The sequence below is a fragment of the Ascaphus truei genome, chromosome 14 (genome assembly GCF_040206685.1).
Source record: "Ascaphus truei isolate aAscTru1 chromosome 14, aAscTru1.hap1, whole genome shotgun sequence".
NCBI classification, from domain to species: Eukaryota; Metazoa; Chordata; class Amphibia; order Anura; family Ascaphidae; genus Ascaphus; species Ascaphus truei.
Genome location: NC_134496.1, coordinates 1,552,443 through 1,573,533, shown reverse-complemented (window position 1 = coordinate 1,573,533; position 21,091 = coordinate 1,552,443). Strand labels below are relative to the sequence as shown.

Sequence of the window (21,091 nt, the reverse complement as noted above, 5' to 3'; positions counted from 1 at the left end):
GGAAGTGAGGCTGGAAGAGCAAGGGGGGAGGAGGTGCGTGAGTGCAGAGGGTCAGTTACCCACTGCATAGGCCAGTATTCCCCCTTAGGCCCCAGTGCAGGCCCTGAGACATCCATAGTTTGTAGTTGCTGCAGGGACAGTCATTTGACATGGATCTTGCCTGATTAGTGTGTAGATATGTACACGAGTGAAACACAATGTTTAACCCATCAGGTGCTCAGAAGAATAAAAGGTGCTGTTTTATATTATTCCACACATATGTAGTCATTGATGTTGATTATAAACTCCACATGAGTGTGCATTTAAGCATTTAAACATTGTCCTTCCCAGCAGCTGGCTCCAAATGAGCTCTAGTAACACTGAGATAGAAAGACTCACTGTTTAGATGGAGTGGATGATATTGTGACTTTATGATCTGTCCCGCTTGTTGACCCGTCAGATCTTTGGTGATTACTGTAGTTTCTCCGTCCAGTAGTGACTGTAAAATCAATGTGTGGCGCTGTACCTCCACGATGTGATGTACCTCTTCTTGCCGCCAACCCTCCTGCAACTGCTCCGTCGCAGTGGGTGGTCGCGTGACCGGCGGCTGTGACGTCACTCAGAATCAATGGGGAACAGCAGGGAACAGCGGTGAACAGCTAGGAAAACAACAGCAACCCGGCGTGCTTGCAGCAGACGATGATGCAAAGGAAATCCTCCCACAGGAGGTAAAGGCGCAGCACAGCCAAAGTGTACAAACGAAGGAAGGCTGATGGGCTAACTGAAAAAGACTTTATTGAAACGGGCTGAAACGCGTCAGAGGACCCGTTAGCACACTGTTTCAATAAAGTCTTTTTCAGTTAGCCCATCAGCCTTCCTTCGTTTGTACACTTTGGCTGTGCTGCGCCTTTACCTCCTGTGGGAGGATTTCCTTTGATTAGTGTGTAGAGCTAGTCAGGGAGTCAGCGCTGCAGTGAGGAGCCTGTCATCATAAGTCTGGGCTCAGGCTATTGGAAGTCGCGACCCGTGGAAGCCTCTCCTGCGGTGGGGAACTTCTCGTGAGAGACGACGCTGGATCTGCGGATCCTTTGTGAAGAATCTGCGACTGGGTATTGGAACGCCCGGCAGGTATTACACACGTGCACCAACAAACTGTGAAAAAGAAAAAAATGTGGTAGCGCTAAAGTTTAAACACCAATATGATAATAAACAGTGAAATAATGTCCTTTACATAAAGGTAGGCTGCCTGGTACCTACTGCTGGTACAAACAGATGACAGCGTGAAAAAAGAAAAACCTGGCGCCAAATGTTCAAATGGATAATCCTGTGATCCTCAGGGAATCTGCACACATGCTTGACAGGCCATGGAACGAGAAAAGAAAACAAACAAAAATCATAGCGTAACACTGCTGGGTAAATCAGTATAACACTATGACACATAAAACAGTGAGACTCCTAGTGACAAACTAAAAAATAAGCAATTTATTAAAACTAGAACTATGTCATAAAATAAGCAATGAATCAAATGAAGAACAGCTGGTCGTCCGGAGATGGTAAAATCAAAACCCTACTTACAACAAGCAGGGTGATAACAGGCGATGTAACAACAGTGTCCTCTCGGCGCAAGGGGTAGTCCTGGCAGAGTGCAAACTCTGCTCCGCCGGTACTCTCGTCCGAAATCCCTTCTGCGGTGTACAGGAACCGTGCTGGTGATGGAGGCAGTCTTTTGGGTGCACAGCCCAATAGCACATGTGGCTGGCTCACCTTACTTCCTCTTCCTTGTAACAGGCAATCTCCGCGTGCCCGCGCGCGAGTGTGCCCGTACACTTAAAGGGACAGGGGCTGCTGTCTGGATGCCGGGGGCTAACAGAAAGCTGGAAGCTCTGGACCAACCGCTCAAACAAAAGTTCAATGCTATCCTCAAGGTGACCGTGTCACCTGCCCTACGCGTTTCGTAGATGTGAATCTACTTCCTCAGGGGCTACATGCTGATACCTCATGACACTCTAATATACCCTATTCAATTAAAAGTTAATTACCATTTTAAAGCGATATGGCCTATATGTCATGTATATCATATCACTATGCTCACTTCACTAACACAACATAACTAAACAAACAAACATACTTAAACAATAAATGATATAAAATAAATAACATAAAAACATGTAACCACATACAATTTACATATTACAAAATAATACTTAACTTAAACAATGTGAGCACCTGAATTGGCCAAGGATCATTCAAACTCCCACGAATATTTCTAATCCAATATTTCAAACCCTCAAAAACTTCAAAATAACCACAAATTGGACTGGCAAAAAGATGATGACCAACAAACTGGTACATTACAGGCGCTGATCTCGCCTTTGGGGGTTGGAGGGTTCCTTGGGGACACTTGGGAGGTTAAGTGACCAAGGGACTGGTCGGTCACGTGGGACACACGGTGGTGAGAGGACATTATTCAGAGTGACGTGTGGCCAAGGCCACTGGTGTATAAATGTTATATGTTATATGTATAGAGGTGTGCATATATTCTATAAAGTAAAGCACTACGTTATATACATATGCAAGCTGTTATTGTTGTTCTTGTTCAGGGGAATGTCACATATTGGGGATCCTGGGTGAGTGGAGGCGCTGCCAGTTCTTATATTGTTGCTCCAGGCTCCCAGTAGCGGAGGCTCAGATCTCTGTGAGCCAGCAGGTAAAGATAGCCCCGTAGACCTGTCTAGTCAGAAGGAAAGAGGGCTACATACATACATACAGTACATACATATAAATATAAACATATACACATATACACACACAGTTGTGTAAAAAAGAAAGTACATCCTCTTTGAAGTCTATGGTTTTACATATCAGGACATAATAACAATCATCTGTTCCTTAGCAGGTCTTAAAATTAGGTAAATACAACCTCAGATGAACAACAACAAATGACATATTACACCGTGTCATGATTTATGTAAGGAATCAGGGCATTCGCCGCCCTCGGTGCTGCGGTTCCTCCCGCTCCTACCTCTCGCCGTGGTCTGCTCCTCCGCGGCTCTCTCATTTGCCGCCATCTCTACCACTGGGCGCACGCTTGCTCCGTTTACAGAGCACGCATCACACAGACTAATTTATTCACTCCACCAGTCTCATAACTCCGCCCACCGGCCGACTCAGAATCCAGGCTCACGCCTCCCTGCCGTTCAGCTGCAACTAAACAGCTCATCATCCCCTGCCCTATCCACAGATGGCTCCTTGGCTCACCTCTGCCCTGCCTCCTCCTCTGATTGACCCTCTGCGCTTTATTACCCCTGTGGCTCCAATACAACATCACTCTGCATACAGTAGTTTCGTTTGCCTTGTACTGTTGGATTCTGTGCCCAGCTCCCTCTTATGTTTCAGATCTTGTTACCGAACCGGCTTGTCTTCCTACCCTCTCTGGCTCCTCGACCCCGGCTTCCTCACGACCTCGCTTACCTCACGGACCTCTGGAACTTGGCTCATGGACCCCTACGACTCGGACTTCTCCATCCCTCGACCCTTGGCTTCGGACTTCACTACGGTACCTTCTCTACCCCCGGATTTGGCAAGTACTATAGCAAGCCCCTTGTACCCTCGACCTTGGCCACGCTACCAATCCACACTCCAGGCACACCCTCATTACTGCGGGTGCATGGTTACTCACTCTCCACCTCAGTACTGGGGGGTTAGTCTGGTCTGCGGGCAGCACAGCGTGACAATTTAACACAAAGCCAAAATGAAGAAGCCATGTGTGAAAAAATAAGCCTACCTTATGATTCAATAGCTTGTAGAACTTACTGACTGGGTGGGTGACTGACTGGGCGACTTGACTGGCTCGGTCGGTGGGTACTTCTGGTGTCACGCACACGCACGCGCACGCGCACGCACACACACACACACACACACACACAATACAGGGATTGAAAGCACAAATAGAGGTCAGCCAAGCGCCGCCAGCCAGGACTGCCACCCCCTGCGCCCATCTCCCGGAACCCGGACAGTTTACCCATGGGAAGCAGGGGAGCACCAGGATGCAGGGGAGCACCGGGACGCAAGGGAAGCGCACCCCCCCCTCCAGCGGGCGCACCCCTGCTACCTTCTCCCGCTCCGGCGGGCGCACCCCCGCTGGCACATCCCGCTCCGCCGTGCGCACCCCCGCTCCGGGCGGGAAACCAAGGGGACACCGCTCGAGCAGCCGCCTGAGGGGCATAATATAAAAAAAATTCACGCACACACACACACACGGGGGGGGGGGGGGGCAGGCATGAGAGGCCATGACGCAGTACTTACCTCTCTGTAGAAAAGGCAGGGCGTGCCTGGCTGCACGCAAACAAAACAGAAAAAAAAGTCCTGGCAGCGAGCGTGCCAATATGGGTCAGCCAATCAGGCAGGGGGATTTTTTTCCCTCTCCCTTCTTCCGAGCAGGGGAATTAGAAGTCGCCAGCAGGCAATATCCATTTGCCAGGTGCGACCTGGTGATTGGGTTTGTCGAACAATGCACCCCCCTTGAGAAAGGTTCCACACCGGGACCGAAACGTCAGACTGGGCGGCCTATTTATCTTGTATTTATGCCTAATACAGACTTTTGTTGTTTACATTGATCAGAGTGTAGTCTACCTTTACCGGACATGAGAATGATGTATGTATGTATGTATGTATGTATGTATGTATGTATGTATGTATGTATGTATGTATATATATATATATATATATATATATATATATAAATAGCAGCCAAGCAGGCTTTCTGTGCCCCTACTCTAAACGCTGGGACTATATGTAAAGCAGAGCATTTATGACACCATTTCCACAGTTTAAAAACAAATTCAACCTGATCCATTTCAACTCAATATTCAAATATCTAAAGAAAGAGGTTAAAAGATGAGATTGATGACACAATATTTAAATACCACATTAAAAAAAAAAAAATCTTTGCTTTTATTGCTATAGCCTCACGAGATAGAAAAAGAGAAAGAGAAAGAGAAAGAGAGAGAGAAAGATAGAGATATATATATATATATATATATATATATATATATATATATATATATATATATATATATATATATTATATATATATACATACATATATATGCACTCATCCAAGTGATTAGGGTGTGATGTTCTAGAGGGATACGGACTACTACCAATTTATTTTCACATTCAGAATACCACTACTTTGGAATAACTTGCGTCTCCAAGATGCAATTATAATACAACATGCAAAGAAATCAGATTATTAACACCTGTACTAAAGCACCAAGCAGGTTAGCCCAAATTGCAGCTAGAAAATGGGGTTAACAGCTATATGCAACAACTACATGAGAACAGAAAATTGTATTCTACAATAATGGGGTAAGCAGAACAGTGACTCTTCAACCATAGTTTGGCTGTACAAGCTGACTGATAATATTACACACACCTACTGAAAACAATGGTGTTTTCCCTAAAATCTGGTGGTGTTTTTTTCACTGGTTTTGCGACCGTTTTACAGTGGAGGTTTTTGATAATTAGACCCATAAGTTTCTACAAAGAAGTTAAGAATGAGTTTCGCCTTCACAGAATCCAGAATATGTATTTTTACTGAAACAAGTCACTGCTTCTTCAATTAAAATTAAATGTGCGAGTCATTGAACGTTCATGCCTTATGGGGAATATTCTACTGTATTATTTACATACAGTAACATCCTAAATCCCGAGCCTTAAACACTTTTGGTGTATTTATTTTTTGTCTCGTTCCACGCATCCCCACCCTATGGCACCAACTGTTAGCGATTTCTTATTTATAAAGTAGAGCAGCACAAATGTAATTTAAATAAATAACCTCTACCTACCTAATCTGGGACAATTGTCCCAGATTATCATGCATTCCACATACATACTACAATCTTTAGTGAAGAGGCTTATTTTGTCAGTCAAATTCTACTTACAGTAATTGTACAGTGTCAGTGCGAATACAATTAAATATTAGATATACACAGCATGTTAGGAGCTACTTAGTACTCATATGAAATTGAGAAAATAATGTTCCTTTGATTCCTAAATTGTAGGGATAAAGGTTGAGTTATAAACCAGTTAAATGGCTGTGTTAAGATGCCTTGAAAATGTACTTTGTCAATAATTCTCCAAAAATGAAAAAACTAAAGTGCAGCTTTTCACAATAAAACATGGAGAAAAAAATGATACATCACGCACACACACCTTAATTTTTATTTCATCAAGAAAAGACAATATAATTACATAAGATACAAATCAGCTAATATAATAATTTAGATTAACTGTAAAATTATAGTTTTAAAGGAATTATATTGATTTCCTTGAAATGTAATAGTTGGAAAATATTTGATTTAATTTAAATTAGGGGTGTGCAAATTTAGCAACATGCGCTCCCCTGTCTCCTCTCCGGCTCGCGCCCACCCCACCTCCCTGAACGGCTCCGATGGCAAATGACGCTGCCGGGTCATGTGGTGACGTGACACCCCATGGCGTCATTTGATGCTGGTTGACATGTAGCTGGAAATCCAGGTAAGTGAAAGTTACAGAGGCTTTACGCGATCCCCGGCATTTATTATAAATGCCTCCGGGGAACCGGGGAAGAGCAGGGCCTGTATAACAGCCGTGCACCCCCCAGAAAATCTCACGCCCCATGCCCCCCACTTTGCGCACTGCTGATTTAAATAATGGTAAACTTGTATGCAGCAGATTTAGAACATCGCATACCAATGCGTTTCAGGACCTGCTGCAGCAGAGGTTGAACATATCACTGCCATCTGTGCACGTTGGTCCTATGTGGGACTACACCATTAAAAAAAAAAAAAAAAAAAAAAACACAGACAAACATCCTGTTAAATAGCTACCAAAATAGCACTGTGACTAAGCAGGTGTTTTGCTCTTGGTTAAAAGTAGAAAAAAAAGCAAACTGTCCTTTCCTTTTCAGTGAAACATGTGAATGTTACAGGGGAAAAACAGAGGCGGCAGAAGGTTCTCATACAAGCAAAAAGATTCCTCCAATAACCTGAGGCCTAACTGTGCTGGCAGCCAGCCCAACACACAAAGAAAGGAAACGTTGAACACTGGAGAACCAAAAAAACCTTCACGGCAACAGTAGCCAAGCAGGCTTTCTGTGCCCCTACTCCAAACGCTGGGACTATACAGTATGTAAAGCAGAGCATTTATGACACCATTTCCACAGTTTAAAAACAAATTCAACCTGATCCATTTCAACTCAATATTCAAATATCTAAAGAAAGAGGTTAAAAGATGCGATAGACAACACAATATTTAAATACCACATTAAAAAAAATTATTTGCTTTTATTGCTACAGCCTCACTTAGATAGATAGATAGATAGACTGATTATCTATATACACATACATACACACACACATACACACTTGAAGTAAGGGGGTGCACTCACCCAAGTGATCAGGATGTGATGTTCTAGAGGGATACAGGCTACTACCAATTTTTTTCAAATTCAGAATACCACTACTTTGGAATAACTTGCGTCTCCAAGATGCAATTATAATACAACATGCAAAGAAATCAGATTATTAACACCTGTACTAAAGCACCAAGCAGGTTAGCCCAAATTGCAGCTAGAAAATGGGGTTAACAGCTACAGTATATGCAACAACTGCATGAGAACAGAAAATTGGATTCTACATAAATGGGGTAAGCAGAACAGTGACTCTCCAACCATAGTTTGGCTGTACAAGCTGACTGATAATATTAAAGCATTATGGTCATCTTTCTGAAGGAAGAAAGCTAAATACGTCACAACATGTGGTTGAAAATAAATTGCTGACCCTGTTGTTTCTTAACCCCGTAACTGTAGATACTGCCCATATTTTCAGGACATTCATATTAAAAGGAGAAAGCAAAATGTGTCACTCTTAAGGTGGTCATTTAAATGCTAGCACCTATTTCAGTTAAACTCTTTGCATGCTGGAATTTCTATGGAATCACTGTACACTCCAGGTCTAGGGTTATGTGATCAACAAATATGTCAACCTCGAGTGAGATTTGGGGGTCATGGCGATATCTGGCATTTTAATAGAGAAGTACTTTTAAAAAAATGTACTAGTAAGACTACATTGAAGTCTATGAGACCACATAGCTGCATTCAATCTGAACCCCATCAGTGTACATCTGCATCGCCCCAAAGGCAGACGCCTGATGCGGTTCCCCAAGAGCTGCTCTCCTCTGCACAGGACCAGCGTGCTAAGTGTTAACATTTGCTTGTACTATGTGGAATGTCAACCCCACCCACTGCATGTTAATGAGCCAATAGAACAAATGACTTTTATTTTACAGCTGCATGCAATCTGAACCCCTTCAGTGTACATCTGCATCGCCCCAAAGGCAGACAGCCTTTGGCGCAGCCAAAAAGCTGTGAACCGTTTGCGGTTGTTCGCTGATGTTAAAGCTGCTCTATTTCAATCTGAAACTCACCAGCCCTTTTATCCCCTTTACCCAACTTTCCAAGTCTCTCGGTCCATGAAATGTCTGTAAATGAACTGCGTAACCTCGGTTCTTTTAATGTAAACATATATTGTTGTAACTCTGCACAAGACATACTTGAAAACGAGAGGTAACTCTCAATGTATTACTTCTGGGAAAAACAATTTTTTATACATAAATAAATAAAACATACTGCTAAACATCAGTTTGACTGACTCCAAATCAGTGAGACTCTCAGCCAGTCATGCTGACATGTTTGTAATTTACTGTAAGGCCCTAATCAGCTCCCCTAATGCCAGAAACAGGAGGAAGCTATAATGTTTAGAGAACCAGCACTTGTGAGGTTCCTGCAATGCGATAATGGGTTACAAAAAGTATGTGACAGGCCAGAACAGATGTGGGGAAACTTTGTAAGACACAAGGATGAACTATCCAGTGCCATTTGTCTTAACTGACCCCAACATGGGAGCAGCATATTCACAAGCAGAAAACATGCACCGTAGGGCTGTTCTATAGTGTGCGAACGCGCGTGCACGTGCCGCACACTTTTTGTGTGTATGCTGAGCTGTGAGAAGATACTGTGTGTTTGTCTGTTTGTGTGTATGTATGTATAATTTATTATTTAAAAAAAAAACACTTTGGTAAAAATAAAATATTTTAACATTGTGCAGACACACACACACACACACACACACACACACATTTCAGCGGCGATAGCAGCGCGAAATCTTTATTTCCCCGTCTTCCCCCGCTGTCAGACCGCTCCATGCTACCTGCTGTGTGCAATCCTATTATTATTTATTTATTTATAAAAATATTTTACCGGGAAGTAATACATTGAGAGTTACCTCTCATTTTCAAGTATGTCCTGGGCACAGAGTAAAACAAATAATACATGGTTACAAGTACAGTTACATAAATGAACAAGGTATACATTATATACAAGACATTGCGTGCACAGTTAAAGAAAATATATATTATGAGCGTATGAAACAGTTACAGACCAGATTAAAGTGTGAGACAGCCTTAGATTTGAAAGAACTTAAACTGGTGGTGGATGTGAGAGTCTCTGGTAGGTTGTTCCAGTTTTGGGGTGCACGGAAGGAGAAGGAGGAACGTCCGGATACTTTGTTGAGTCTTGGGACCATGAAAGGCTGACAAACCTCAGCCACCTATAACGGCCGAGCGCGCGCACGGCGCAGCAAGTGCGCCCTCTATAGAACAGCCCTTAGATTTGGATACACGAGTCATCACAAACACTTGAACAGAGACAGAATGTACACAATTCCCTTTCTGGGTGACTTTGTGAACTGTGCAGCCTCATTTTACACTGCAAGCCTTGCACACTCCAATTCTAAAAGCAGCCGGATCAGTTTCCTCTTGGCAAGGCGTGGGCAGGCAACAGAGGACAACAAAGCCGATGTAAACAATGCATGATGGGAGTGAGGCCAGGTTAGGATGTGCAGCTGTATTCTGCCAACAAGGCTTTATGATGCAGCTCCACTTATATTGCTCCAAATAGGTGTCTTTTTTTTAAAGCAAGTTTTACTTCTGTACCACTAACTCTATATGCAGTGCACTGAATTTTGCAGGCACTTATGTACAATCTAAATGTTGGTGCCTATGGTACAAGGAGATAGATGTAAATAGGGAAAGGTCAGGAAAAGCTGGGGCTGGAATTCAAACCGGGGTATCTTCTGTTTAGGGCTCTCTCTCTTTTCCCTTTTTTTAATCATGAGCATGTTCTTTATTATGAAAATATCCAGCGATTTTCTTTTGTTTACAAAAGTAAAGACATCTTTAAAAAAAGCAAATACTATGGCATATATACTACATGCTTCGTTCACTGGAGGGCATTATTAAAGCAGTAAAACATGTGAAATTGTATGTATTTGTTTTTTGTTTAAATAAATCAGACCTGTAGTATTAAATAATAGTGACTGTTCTTTTTGTTTAAAGCTGCAGCAGACCAAGCAATATCCTACATGTTTTTTTTTATAGTATTATTACATAAATCAGTTCTGTACTATGAGAAAAAACCTGTAGCATAAAAAAAAAAAAAAACCCGTGAATGCATTTTTAATGTATTATAATGTAACCAGCATTTTAAAGTCACATCCCCTTCCTCTTCTGAAGCAGGCTCTGGCACATCCCTTTTTAAGCTCCGCCCTCTCTCTAGCAAGGCACCAATTGTATCTTCCCCACAGAACTTTGCCTCTTTGATCCTCTTCTGCTGCACTGACAACAATTTAGTGAACACCGAGGCGAATCTTCGCTAATCGGTCACAGGAGAATGGCCTGATAAATTAGCTAAGTTGCCTATTTGCCTATCATTGTGTGGATTGTATAGATGCACATAATAAAGGTTAAAAGAAAAAAGTGTGTGTCGAGCACGCACATTTGAAGTGAAACGTCTTTGTCTTTTGTCAGAAATTGTATTTGTGATGGTGACGTTTTTAATTAAAAATCAAAACAATTTCAGTGACAAAACGCAAAGAAGTTTGAATTAGAACGTGCGTGCTCTGCACACCATCACCTGTTTTAGCTATTTGCACTTCTATATTTATACTAACTGTGAATTCCTCGTGTTCGCGTCTGTGTGCGCGCCTCTGTGCATGCGCGTGTCTCAGTGTGTGTGTGTGTGTGTGTGTATGTGTCTCTGCCTGTGTATGTGTCTCTGCCTGTGTATGTGTCTCTGCGTGTGTGTATGTGTCTCTGCGTGTGTGTATGTGTCTCTGCGTGTGTGTATGTGTCTCTGCGTGTGTGTATGTGTCTCTGCGTGTGTGTATGTGTCTCTGCGTGTGTGTATGTGTCTCTGCGTGTGTGTATGTGTCTCTGCGTGTGTATATGTGTCTCTGCGTGTGTATATGTGTCTCTGCGTGTGTATATGTGTCTCTGCGTGTGTATATGTGTCTCTGCGTGTGTATATGTATCTCTGCGTGTGTGTGTGTGTATATATGTGACTGTGTGTATATGTGTCTCTGCGTGTATGTGTCTCTGCGTGTGTGTATATGTGTCTCTGCGTGTGTGTGTGTATGTGTCTCTGCGTGTGTGTGTATGTGTCTCTGCATGTGTGTGTGTGTGTATGTGTCTCTGAGTGTGTGTGTGTGTGTATATGTGTCTCTGAGTGTGTGTATGTGTATGTGTCTCTGCGCGTGTGTGTGTGTGTGTGTATGTGTCTCTGCGTGTGTGTATATGTGTCTCTGCGTGTGTGTGTGTGTATATGTGTCTCTGCGTGTGTGTGTGTATATGTGTCTCTGCGTGTGTGTGTATATGTGTCTCTGAGTGTGTGTGTATGTGTCTCTGCGTGTGTGTGTGTGCGTGTGTGTGTTATGTGTCTCTGCGTGTGTGTGTGTGTGTATGTGTCTCTGTGTGTGTGTGTGTATGTGTCTCTGCATGTGTGTGTGTGTGTGTATGTGACTCTGCATGTGTGTGTGTGTGTATGTGTCTCTGCGTGTGTGTGTGTGTATGTGTCTCTGCGTATGTCTCTCTGCGTGTGTGTGTGTATGTGTCTCTGCGTGTGTGTGTGTGTGTATGTATGTGTCTCTGCGTGTGTGTGTATGTCTCTGCGTGTGTGTGTGTGTGTATGTGTCTCTGCGTGTGTGTTTGTGTATGTGTCTCTGCGTGTGTGTGTGTGTATGTGTCTCTGTGTGTGTGTGTGTATGTGTCTCTGCATGTGTGTGTATGTCTCTGCGTGTGTGTGTCTGTATGTGTCTCTGCGTGTGTGTGTGTATGTGTGTGTGTATGTCTCTGCGCGCGCGCGTGCCTGTCTCTGCGCGCGCGTGCCTGTCTCTGCGCGCGCGTGCCTGTCTCTGCGCGCGCGTGCCTGTCTCTGCGCGCGCGCGCGTGTCCGAATAGGTGAAGCGCCTGTAAATCAAGTGCGTATTCAACCTTTACCCCACCATCTACCAGAATTAACATAAGGAGGGGGTAGAGGGTATGCTTGCCGGTGTAAACCCTTTCTCAGCACCTAAAACACAGCAGTCAGAAAAAATTAACCTACTGAGTGCCACCGGTCTTCTGGATCTCAACCACATGATCTGTTGATGCAGTGATCACATGGTCGCAGGCAGGTCCCTAGGATGTGAATGGAAGTGCAGGATACAGTACTACACTTAATTCCCGATCGTGTCAGTTAATGAGATTTCCCCTTATATATTCAATAAATGTAATTCCTAGTATGATATGTATCAACTCCAGTCCTCAGCCCTCCCCCCCCAGTCAGGTTTTCAGGATATCCCTGCTTCAGCACAGGTGGCTCAGTCTGATTGATGAGGGGGGGGGGGGGGGGACTTGAAGACTGGAGACTGATATGCCAAAGGGCCCCTAGAGTACCAGCACTCATGATGTTCACAGTACGTTTTGGAGCTCTCAGAAAGGGTTAAACCACTCATGTCATCTCCTCATGTTTACAAACCAACTTTAAAAAGGATTTAAATGGCACATGACCTTAATTTATATTGTTCCTAGGAGGGACTATATCTGTAAGGAAAGTACAAACGTATATTCGGTCACAGCTTCTGGAATCGTAACACAGAACATACAGTTGATACATTTGTGGCACAAAGCCAAAGTGTTGTAGGAGTTCAGCATAAATAAGCCTACCCCGAGTTACGAAACCCAGGCCTCCCCTCTGGCATAACCAAATGCCAAAACTCTGTGCAAATAAACACTGCGAGCCGGCTCACGTGATGGGACTATGGCAAATCAGCCTCCCTGCTCTATATATGCAGTGGTTTGCTCCTTCTGAGAAGTTTGCATTATCTTCACTCATCAGTAAGCGAGTGGGGACAGGTGATGTGGGGACAGGTGATGTGGCGCCGGATAATTGCGGTGTTACACACTGGGTGGGAAACACTTACAGTGTTAGCTCCCACAGTCCTACTAGAGACCGTTTGTACCCCCAGGGAAAAAGCGCTATTGCAGAGCATGTCCCTGATAATCTGGAGTCACATTCACACCTGGCAGAGCCATGCGGTCATATTACATCAAATATAAAGTAAGGACTGGACGGATTTGTCTTTGAGCCAAATCAAGGTGGTAATCCTTTAAAAAAATTTTTTATATATATATATATATAATTTTTTTTCCCTCTACAGTCACTAACCTACACTGAATATAACTGCATCTACCTTTTTCTAATACACTGGAACAAGGTAACCTTGTGGAATTTACATTAAGGAAACTGGTGCAGTATATCGCTCAATAAGATGCAGGAAAAAAGTGGCTTACGTATTTAAATATCACGTACAATCTAATAAATGGTTTTGATATCCCTAATCTGTAGGCTATACATAACAGATCAAATTCAAAAAGGCATAGTGCAAAGTATTACAAATAAATTATAAATTACAAAGCCATCAATCAGCATTGGATGTTTTTTTAGATCACAACAGAGCATATATTTTTAAAGATCCAGTTGCTGATACGTTATTGAAGTGAGCAAAACAGTCATTAAAAAAACTAAATATGTAATCCTTTTCTTTAAAACCTCAAGATTAACTGTTAACATGTGCAATATATATTCTAAATGTTAAATAAATGGTATCCTAATCTGCCTAGGCAATGTAGTCAGACAGTTTTAAGAAGGTTACAATAGGTAACATAATTATTTTCCAGTGCCCGCAGGTTCTATAGCAAACTTCAATAACGCTGAAAGGTTTATATAGATATTGTGTGATAATACACACGACTGCATTGTTTATTTTTCTGTTAACAGTTTTATATAGGTATATAATTAAGTATATACTCACCAAAATATCTGCAAATCTTTATTTTCACATAGATGTTTTGTGCAATTACATTGCTAGAGCCATCACAGTGATGATTATACTATGGTCTCCCGGTGCCTTTCCCCCCAAACACACAGTAATGATAAAGTTCTGATGATTTCTCTCTCTGTCTCCTTGAAAACAAAGACAAAGTAACACATGACTTTACAGATCCAAAACACATGACGTCAGCTAGCACTAACCAATTAGGAACTTGCTGAGCATGTCGGGAGTTGTAGTTCTTTGCAGAACTTCAAAGTACGTGATGTTACCAGGAGGTACTGTGGAGAACAGGGCAATGAGTTTATTATAGGTTGTATAGCAGTTAACCACTCTGCTGCCAGAGAAGATTACAAGCATCAAAGGGGAAAATGCTGCAAGGGTGATTGAGAGAGATAAGTTGTTGTTGTACAAATACATTATCAGGGGTGCACAAACTTTTTTGTCTGCGCCCCCATGCTCACCCCCCTCACCCACCTTACCTTGTCTCCGGCGTTTCTGATGTCACAACATCATGTGACTGTCATGGGAGGCCAGGTCTTTTAACAAATTTATAAGGTGGTGAAATAAAATGGGGTTTATTTGGATAAAAACCTCAGAAACACTACAGAAATACAAAAGACAGAAATATACACCCTTACTGGGGTCTGGGGGTTGAAATCTAGCCTTTCCTAGGTGCACGGCGCTGGCTTGCAAGGGCTTACCCTGACCAGGACCTCGTCCCGGACGTCCTGGAATGAAATTTGGCAGAAAATCCTGACCGGGACTTTGTCCTGATCGTCCTGGAACTGATTTGGCAAGAAATCCTGACCGCGACCGCTACGTTCTAAAATGAGAACTTGGTCCTCGCGTCTGACTTAGACTGAGTCCATGGTGACTAAGCCCGTGCGGAGGCGCGCTGAGACTGAGGGAAAGCGGGTGCTTTCCCTGGCCTTGGTTAGTGCGCCGTCCGGGGGCGTGTCAGGGGGCGGGCCAGTGACGTCACGGGGCTGGTTCGCCCTCATTGGGCGAACCGCTCACGTGACCGGCCCTGCACTCCCTTGAGCGCTTGAATTTAAAAATTTTCTAAGACTTACGCTTCCGCACGCTTGCGAAAGCGTAAGCGAGCCCCTGCAGGGGCTCACTGCCGAGCAGCAGCGCGCCTCTGCACTAGTCTGCGCATAAGCGCTGACCATGCCCAAGGCCTTAGTCTCTGCAGGGCAGACTTTCCTAGATTCAAAACGAAGCCGGGTACTCTGCTATTTGGAATAGAGCAACTTTGAAAAGCCCGCCCATGCGTCATTGACTCAAGCTACAAGATGGCTGGTTCTCTGACTGGGTTTTTTCCTTACATACCCACCGCTGAGCTATGTTCAGCATGGAGGAAGGGGGACCAATCAGAGCGTGGGAACCCTATCCCACTAGCCAATAGAAACAGGGGCTTGTCTCTTGGCTGATGTCAGAGGAGGAGGCTTGCGAAGCCGGCTCAAAAAGCCAGGTGAGCGGGAAATATGATTTAGGCAATCAGAGAAGCGCCTACGAGCTGTATTTCCCCCAGCTAACTCATTGCCACCCACTGGGCAGGCTCCACCAAGTCATGGATTTTCCCTGCTTCAGACATTGCACTGTCAGTGAAGGTAGGTCACCTGACCCTGTGTCCAATCAAGAGACACAGGGGCGGTGCCTACTGAAGCTACTTAGAGCAGTGTCATTTCCTATTTAGTGGTTATGTTGGTTCTGTAGTGTTAGCTAGTGAGAGGAGAAGGAGTGGAGCTGTTAGACCTACAGGGCAATAGGTGAACCAAATACCTCCTACCCTGCCTAGGGGGCAGGGGAAGAGCTAGACCCACTCTGGGTGGCCCTAGGCCCAGAGTGGCGTCTGTGGGGCAGCCTGAAGGGAGACAGTCGGCTGAGAGCGACTGCCTGTACCTGCTGTAAGCTGCTGTTGCTGAGGAGTTGAATAAAGGGTGCTGATTTAAAGAGACAGTGTGTGAGATTGGAATCTCTCCTCCCTGGGAGGGAAGTTCCACCCCATATCCCTGGGGCCTGCTACAGATGGAGGCGCTGCATCATTGAGGAGAACAAAGGCACAACCCCAGAAACCTGTCCTGTTGTCCCCCATGTCACCGCGGGAGACTCAGGCCCTCCTGTTGCCAGCAGGTATACACCACATTCAGACATGTAGCCGGAGCTTGAGACACCCTATGTGAGGTTGGGGGGAGGGGGGGCGGGTCGAGTGGCTTCAATTATAAAGTACACTTTAATAATGCATGGACTTTGGTGAACCTTATACTTATAAAGGAAATGGGTTTGGTATATTTGGGCTCGAAACTCAGGAGTCTGGGGGACACTGGGTTTCCCCGGTGTAATTCACCACGCGTTTGCGTAGCCCATAGCCCGTATGTTGCAGTCTGACACATCTCTGTAATGATCTTGTTTTACAAGGTCCTCCTCGGCGCAAGCAGCAGTTAACACAGGACAATATCGATGCTCTACCACAACGCGTTTCACACACTGTGCTTCATCAGGTGGCAGTTAATTGCGTCCACACCAGACAATATACAGTTTGTTGCACCCAAAATCAATTTGTCTTAATTGATTTATATATTTTGATTTCAGAATACAAATCATGGCCATGATTATCCTGCGTGAGCAGTAATCACTCTAATAGTGATGCAAGGGTCTGATAGTTATAATATGCGACCAGGCAGCACAGGCAATTATTCAACAAATCCACTGAACTATATAGTTGTTTCTTGCTTTATTTTGCCTGTATATTATATTTCTATCTTCACCTTTGGTGCGCCCTGTGTCCCTTTTCTTCTCTGGTTGTTCCGCCTGCGGAGCCCGTCCCTGGTGGATCTATGCAGAGCAGGGGAACGCTTCCACACACAGGAGCTGCAAGAAAGGGGAGTTGATCCATATCAGGATTCCTAGGAAGCATGATGTGCCAGTGAGGGGGTACCCAGGCCATTAATAAAGGTATTTGGCCCGGCTGGGTGCCCCTGAGCCATATTGGGGAATTGTAATCTGTCAGCTCTGCAACCCAATCATGGCAGAAACACTGTGTTTTGTGATAAAACTGTATATGTGTTTCTTATTATCCCAGGAGTGTTAAGCAGCGGACATTTCCCTTCTTCAGCACAGACCAGACTAGTTAGGCCGGGCAGGGGAATGGATTACATTCAGGTCCCCCGGTATATACTCGAGAACCACCAGAACCAGGGAGGGTTCAGAGTGATTTTTAAGATTGTGTATAACTGTGACAGGGTTTTCGTGTAAGCGCGTGAAAGGAAACATTTTGCCAGGTAAGGGGGTTTGGTCTCATATGCCAAGAGGCAAAGGTGCGAGGTTCGCACATGCCCTTAGCAGAATGAGAAGCCTCCAAAGGCTTTCCAAAGTATTGGCAACTCCACGATAGATGGGGAAACGTATTCCCACGGAGAGATTGGCTGCACTAGTTAGAGATAGGGATTTAAACGCTATAAGAATCTGTGCAGCCCGTCAGGAATTAGTTTACCTCTGCCAGGTTTGCAAAGTATTGGCAACTCCGGGATAGGTTGGGAATATTATTCCCACGGAGGGATTGGCTGCACAGGTTAGGTACAGTATAGGAGTTTTAACCCTATAAAAATCTGTGCAGCCCATCGGTTCTTCAGTTCCATCTACAGTTCTAAAATTCTACAAGATTCGTAACAAGCTTAAAGATTTCATAAGAACTCGTGTCCCTAGATCCAATACTACAGCGGCAGAACAAACAAAGCAGTTTCGGCAGTGGTTGCGACTGGTGCCACTGACCAAAGACTGTTTCTAGCTCTGCTTGCGAGCAACTCCAGCGCCTGGGAAATTGCTCCTAGAGACATTTGTTTCCAAGATTTCATTTTGGGAAGAAGTTTTTCATTTGTCCCAGTAAGTGTATATTGAGTGTAATTGTAAGCTAATGTGTGTGTGTGTTCATTCTGTAAATAAATCACAATTTATTTTATCTCTTTGCTTTGCTCAAACGATCCGGATTTTAAGGTGTTAAAAGTGCTGGTCTCCTGTGACACATGAGTATGGACCAAAATGTTGCTGTTTGCACATACAAAGTTTCACAGTTCTAGGGCAAAGGGAACTTGTAAACAGGAAAAGCAGGGGTCACTTTATTTTTCACATGTATAATCCCTGGTCCCTGGCTTAGGCCTCGGTCCCGCTGCGCTCGTTGGCGCGGGCGGCTATGTCGCGAGTTCCCCACCAGCAGGGGAATCCTCGCGAGCCGGTCCCGGTCCCCCCTGGCGGCACAGCTGACTACACGCTGTGGCGCGTCAGCCGTTAGGAGACACAAGAGAATGGTGTTTCCTAGCGTTGACGCGTCACGTGGTGTGGCTGTGAGCCAATGGGGAGGGGAGGCTTCGGGAGGAGGAGAGGCTTCAGGGAGCGGGGAGGAGTGTGGAGTGAAAGCAGGTGAGTGCCTGTCTGTGTGTGTGCCTGAGTGCGTGCGTGCCTGCCTGTCTGTGTCTGTGTGTGTATGTGTGTGCCTGAGTGCGTGAGTGCCTGCCTCTGTCTGTGTGTGTGTGTGAGTGCGTGAGTGCCTGCATGTGTGTGCGCGCGTATGTGTGTATTAGTGCGTGAGTGCCTGCCTGCCTGTGTGTGTGTGTGTGTATGTGTGTATGTATGAGTGCCTGCGTGTGTGTGTGTAACAGCTCCAGCCCGAGTCCGTGGAGGGAGGGAGGGGGGGGGAGAGTAGCAGCTCCCTCCTGCAGTCCGTGGAGGGAGGGGGGGAGAGTAGCATCTCCCTCCTGCAGTCCGTGGAGGGAGGGGGGGGGGAGAGTAGCAGCTCCCTCCTGCAGTCCGTGGAGGGAGGGAGGGGGGGGAGAGTAGCGGGTCCCTCCGCTCAAGCCACACCCACCCTCCCTGTAAAACCTCCGACTCCCGCCCACCTCCCGCTCCGGCTCCCGCTCCCTACAGACCGCATATCGCGGTCTGTGTATCTCAGCGCACCGCCTGTCAGCAGTGCGGGTGCGCTGACTCTGGGAGCGGGGCCTTAGCCTTATGGTGCTATGTAGCTACCAGGGACCCCACAGTTTCAGGGGTAACCAGATGGGCTTAAACCTTTATTGTATAGCCTGGTTACCCCCTCCTCTCACATCTCCACCCCTCAAGACGAAGGCTCTGGGGCAGTCACCCCATCAAGGGGCTCAGCAAGCCTTCATGTCCTGGAGACTTTCTGGTCATGGGGATGTCCTGTCGGGTGAGTCCATCTCATTGACATGCTCACTGCCCTTCTTGTGTTGAATTGTAAAGTCACATTCTTGCAGAGCAAGTCTCTAGCAAAGCAGCTTTCTGTTCTCCCCTGACAACCTCTGTAACCAGCTGAGGGGAGGCTAGGTATGCTCACGAATGGCTGCAACCCTGTAATTGTGTTAGAACGGTCTGTGTGTGTCCCGCTAGGTATAAGGGGACTACATGTATAAGTCATGTAACAGAGTTCCCCATAGTCATATGGGGTAAATGTGAAGTGTCAGCTATGCGGCCCACAGCTGAATGCCAGCCTGTAAATGTCTTAGAATTGTCTGTGTGTGTCCCGCTAAGCATAAGACAACCACATCATTATGACGAGTTACATTGTATCAGTTATGTATCGTGTGTGCGCATTGCAATAGTGTTTCACTGCCAACCGCAAGAAAAGAAAAAGGTTTTTAAAAACCTTGCGCTTAGCATATAAGTAGCAAGCTAACTTTGGATAGGAATATCCAGCGCTCTGATTTTTGCTATGCATACTGCTAGGGGGTAATCATTAATCATTTTTGCTATGCATTCTGCTAGGGGGTAATCATGTGTTCTGTGTTAGAAACTTTCATACGAAGTAATGAATGAAAGTCCCCCTCCTTTTGGTGTATTAATATTATAAGGGTAAGGGGATTTTCATTCAGGCCAGAACAGGAGGTGACATTTAGGGTATAAGTACTAGGCTTTAGAATGAATGGCAGGAAATCCCTGTGAGTAAGCAATGCATAATTAGACTCAGGTTTCTAAAACCACCCTGCTGATTCGGTTCTCCTGTGTCTGGTAGTTCAAAGAAACTGACACAGTGTGGCAGGACGGCCTGTAGCCGAGGTCAGGGAACAGTCCACACGTGTAGTTTCAGGATAAATGAAAACGTTCAGTGGCTTTATTTCTCCACAGCAACATAACATGCGGGTACACTGTCCCTTTAAACAAATAAATCCTGCTCCACGTTGGGAGAAAAACTGACTAATACAGAAGACCTATCTAGCAGGCTGGCTGGCTATACCATAACCAAACCTTAAGAGTCTTTTAAGCAGTCATGAAAACAAATGAAACAAATCTTACTTTGGCTGCAGTAAGTATTGTGCTGTATCCGTCTGGCTAGCAGCACAGATATCCATGTGCTCTGGTCTGAGAGACCCAGCTACTGCTAGTCACAAGATCCTTATCTACCTTGCTGGCTCTCAGGTGTCAGCTTACTTCCTGACTCCTAACTTCCACCTGAGTTAACCCTTATGAGTGCTGGATGAAGCACTCAGACATATCTCTCCCAGGCGTAACTGATAGGAGTTGACTTCACTCTGTCACATACATCCCCTGTTTGTGTGAGGCTAGTGTCCCACACGGCTGAAGCCCGACCCTCCACTCCTTCTCTTGACAAAAAATCAGCATTTCCATGGTCCTTTCCAGGTCTATGCTGAATATCAAAAGAGAAGGGTTGGAGGGCCATATACCACCTGGTCAACCTTGAGTTTTCGTCCTTCATGGTGTTTAACCACTTCAAGGGCGCATGGTCAGTGACCAGGGTGAAGTGTACTCCGGCGACATAATGTCTTAAGGCCTCAATTGCCCATTTTATCGTGAGGCACTCCTTCTCAATGACGGAATACCTCACT

The 21,091-nt window shown here is 45.0% G+C and overlaps 1 protein-coding gene across 6 annotated transcripts in view; it reads right to left on the bottom strand.

Annotated features, from left to right (window-relative positions):
* Positions 1 to 14,399, bottom strand: part of KLHL24 (kelch like family member 24) — a 101,113-nt gene extending 86,714 nt beyond the window's left edge. For 3 of the 6 annotated variants that reach the window (XM_075569486.1, XM_075569483.1, XM_075569485.1), the window contains exon 1: positions 14,211 to 14,394. The gene's annotated coding sequence lies outside the window, so the exon portion shown is untranslated. Of the gene's footprint in view, positions 1 to 378; positions 754 to 14,210 lie in introns of those variants that run through there. The other 3 variants (XR_012787914.1, XM_075569487.1, XM_075569484.1) reach the window with 2 other exon arrangements.
* Between the last annotated feature and the right edge of the window lie 6,692 nt (positions 14,400 to 21,091).